Here is a 4,566-nt window from a genome sequence, read left to right as displayed (position 1 = left end):
GCCTGACCTCTGGAGGCAGCCCCTTTGAATCATTTCTGGTTTTCTATCTTTTGAGAGCTTCCTTCATATCTTTAACTAATGTGTGTGCTTGTGTGACTCTGCTTTTAGCAAGTTTAGATCGTATGCTTAGAGCAAACACTATTTTTTATTCTCTTTAGAGCCCCAGGACCTGGCCTTTGGACTGGCAGGGAATGAGTATTAAATAAATATTTGTTAAATAAAGGAATAACCTGGGTAGTCAAGGGGCTGAGGGGAAGGCATTAGAAACAGAGAGAAAAACATGGGGGAAAGGACAGAGGCCCCTTCTTCCTGACTAATAGGACCTGGTTCTAGTTCAGGGTGGCTATGTTCCAGCCAAGACTGCTCACCTCCCATACTCCCTTGCAGAAAGTAGAGACCACACTGAGTACAGCTTCTGGGAAAGGTTTCTGAAGGAAATCTGAGGTAGTTGGTGTATCATAGGCTCCTTCTTGCTCTTCCTCAATTTTACTTCCTGGAACAAGGATGTGATTTCTGGAGGCTTGGCAGCCATCTTGCAATCACATTCTAAAGATGGAGGGCCAAAGCAGTAGAAGGAGCCGAATTTTGGGGGGCACCATTCAGTTTGACAGCAGCCTGGGCTACCTATCTCTGGACTTTCTGTTATCTGAGACAAATAGTGCTTCTATTTGTTTAAGATCATATAGTTGGCTTTTCTGTTTTCTGATGCTTCATGCACTCTTAGAGAGATGGAAAATGGCCAAAAGTTGATGGTTGTTGATGATATCAAGGGGATTCTGAAGATTTTAGGTAGTGAAAAGTTTAAAAGAATGATGGAAATAAAAAATACATATAAATCATCCTTGTAATTGTGATTTCCAAAACGTTTGGCAAGACATCTGGGCTTCAGAGGTTGTTGCTATGTCTTATAACCATGCTGTAACCTCTAAAAAGTCTGTAATCTTTTTTTGTTTGTTTCACCACATGGCTTGCATGGGATCTTAGCTCCCTGACCAGGAACTGAATCCTGGGCCCACAACTGTGAAGGCGCAGAGTCCTAACCACTGGACCGCCAGGGAATTTAAAAAGTCAAAGATTTGATTGGTTTCTTAATGCTTTATTGGAGAAGGAAATGGCAATCCACTTCAGTACTTTTGCCTGGAAAATCCCATGGATGGAGGAGCATGGTAGGCTACAATCCACGGGGTCGCAAAGAGCCTGAGTGAAGTTAGAAATTTTTTTTTTGGACACGACTGAGTGACTTCACTTAATGTTTTATACTGGTGATGACATTTAAATTGTCATCTCTGTTTTGGAGGGTCCAACAATTACGTGGTGAATTCTCTCTTTTTCACCAGAAGGGGTTCATGGGCATGACCTCTTCCTCAATATTATACATGAGGTAAAATAAAACCACTCTGCAGAACTTCTTAATTAAACAAAGAGTCTGAGAGTTTTATCTCATTAAAATTAATAAACTCTGAGAAGCTAAGAGCAGGGCTTGGTGACCCCATGCAGAGCTCAAATGAGTCATCCAAAGGGAAGCAAAATTAATCATCACATATTGGACTCTTGTGCTCCACCTCACACCCTGTTAGTCCAATTTTGACTCCAGCCAAATTGCTGCTGCAACCAGATCTGTGTAGGCATCACCCAGCCTGCTAGGCATCAGCTGCATTTTATTTCTTTCCCTTTCTGCTCAGGGTTTCTTTGAAGCCTCAGTGGGAAATGCCTTTGGGAACTCACAGGCCCTCTTGCATATGATCCCTGATTGTGGGTAGAATTAACACTTCAAGAGGCAGTGCTTACCTAGTGAGGGGTGAGAAGTGGCAGATAAATGCTCCCCAGTTCTGAGATGGTCTTAAAAGTTCCAGTGGGATCAAACCAACTCATCAGCTCAGCTTTGTACTGGTTTCCCTCCTCTGGGGCTAGCTCTCCACTTCCTACAGTGACCAACTTGTCCCAGTGTGCTTGGGACTTTCTTGATTTTAGCAATGAAAACTTCCCATCTATGGGAACCCCTCAAACAGGGGATTTGAGCAAACAGGCATGGCTGGTTACTCCACTAGTTCCTCACTCCTGTATCCTGGGATCACCTCCCAAATAAATCCTCTCCACGCAAGTCCTTATCTCAGGCTCTGTTTTCCGAGGGAACCCCGGCAATGACAACCCATTTGGGTCTTCTTGGGGTAGCTGCCTGTCTCTGAGATCGCTTTCCTTCCTTCTTTCTTTCTCTTTTTTGGAAGTACCAGATCCCTTTATTTTCTTCCAAGCAGCTTAATGTCAGCAGTGACTATCCCATGCCATAATTCTCAGAGCTCCCTCATCCCTACCCAAACAGGTCTTCTAGCACCAAGGGTTTGGGAGGGCCCCTCAACCCCCCGTCCTTTCCCTGATTCCCCAGCAAGTACAAAAGCTGTGAGTCACCAGATTACACTTGTTGCCACGGAGACACACATCATCCTAGTCTACCGGTCCCTTCGGGTCTGGGGCTGCTGCTTCCACTCCACCCATGGAGGGATCAGGTGAGGAGGGGTGAGCCCCTTGCTGTGCTCAACCCTCTGGGTCTGGGTCCTGCCAGGGAGTAGGGTGCTGCTTCCCGATTCTCTGGGACCTGTTCTAACTGGTTCAAAACAAGGACATCAAGCTGCAGCTGTCTGAGAACATCTATAGAGCATCGGGAAGTGAAAAAGAGCATTTTCTGTTTCCTGCTGTTGTGGATTATTGTCTTGTGGCTTTCACCAGATGTTCACAGGTATGATCTAGAGAATACAGGTGGACTCTTATCTGTCAGTCTGCGGCAGTCAGAGCAGATGGAAGGACTCTGGTGCCTCTGTCTCTTGGAATGAATGTTTCTGGTTTCTAGGTTAGAATTTTATCTGTTTCAAAGCTGGAGTGATTTTTTTTCTCTTCGAATTAAGGCATGGCTAAGTGAATTTTCCCTGGAGGCTCCAAGAGACAAAACTCTGGAGTAGAGAAGGTTGCTTTCCCCCAGAAACGAGGAACTATCGCCCCCTAGAGGATAAGCATGTATACGATGGTTCCGTGAAGTTAGGGACAGCAGTTTTTCTGAATTTGTGCACAGTTTCTTAGGGGTTGGACTATAAAGAAAGCTGAGCACCGAAGAATTGATGCTTTTTGAACTGTGGTGTTGGAGAAGACTCTTGAGGGTCTCTTGGACTGCAAGGAGATCCAACCAGTCCATCTTAAAGGAGACCAGTTCTGGGTGTTCATTGGAAGGACTGATGTTGAAGCTGAAACTCCAATACTTTGGCCACCTGATGCGAAGAATTGACTCGCTGGAAAAGACCCTGATGCTGGGAAAGATTGAAGGTGGGAGGAGAAGGGGATGACAGAGGGGATGACAGAAGATGAGATGGTTGGCTGGCCTCACCGATGCAATGGACTTGAGTTTGAGTAAGCTCCAGGAGTTGGTAATGGACCTAGAAGCCTGGTGTGCTGCAGTCCATGGGGTCCCAAAGAGTTGTACACAACTGAGCGACTGAACAGAACTCTCCTCCTTAGAAGGAAAAAATGCCATTGCTTAATCTTTAGGTTGTCCAGTAATTTAATAACTTTTTCTATTGTTTCAGTGAAAGTTTGGTTCCACTTATAAAAGCCCAGCTGTGTTGTGTTTGACCTGGTATGAACTGACGGATTGGGTATAGGGAATCCAAGGGTTGGAACCCCAATAGATAGTTCAGTTTGGTTGTTTCTGGAGGACTGGTCTTGTCATTTCACAGATGACTCAATAAGTTTAATATCAAAAGTATTTCTGAATAAATTAGGCCCCCTCTGTAGATTTGTAGAAAATAGTTCTGTAATATCTCTCAACCTCCACTGAGGTTATAATAGTTAATACAAATTAATTATTTGTATTGGTTTCAAGAGATTCCTGAATGCATATTTAAGACTAAAATAAAGGGACTCAGTGTCTGGGCTGGGGTTAAGGGGACTCAAGCCACACCTCCATTAATTTAAATGTGCTAGCTCTTTATGAAAAGCCCTCCAGGATGAAAGAAAAATAAAAGAAAACCTTCCAAACTGCAGAACACCGTGTTTACAAAGAGGCTGTAAATTGCACTCTGTAATTTATGTTAATACATGTAAATAAATTAATTAGTCTTCAAAAGAATGAGTCTTTTAACAGTTTTTAAGTTAGAAAAATGACTTCCAATTGAAAAAAATGAAACTACTCAACTGAGTATTAAGACCTTTAGGTAAAAGGTAAATTTTATATTCTTAAAGAATTAAAATAGAATATGTGTAAATAACCTTGGAAAATGAACTAGGTTATTAATACAACTTCAAACACTATTCCTGTTTTCAAACCTAAGCCTTTTCTTCAAAATGTTTTTGGATGGGAACCAGGAAAATCTAACTTTGGTTTAACGGCTTCATGGTTCCTGCTGAGTTACAAAATAAATATGCAGATCAGGACCAGTGATATGCAAATTCACACCAGGCCAAAAATCGGTAGTCACAAAGGTTTTAAGAAATGCTTCAGTACTCAGATTTCTAATAAGGTGGGTTCTAAGAATTCCATTCCATTCCTAAGATTTCTAATAAGGTGGATTCTGAGAATGG

Source organism: Ovis aries, chromosome 15, assembly GCF_016772045.2.
Source record: "Ovis aries strain OAR_USU_Benz2616 breed Rambouillet chromosome 15, ARS-UI_Ramb_v3.0, whole genome shotgun sequence".
Taxonomy (NCBI): domain Eukaryota; kingdom Metazoa; phylum Chordata; class Mammalia; order Artiodactyla; family Bovidae; genus Ovis; species Ovis aries.
The sequence above is the reverse complement of the archived record's forward strand: the minus strand, read 5'-3'. Positions refer to the sequence as shown.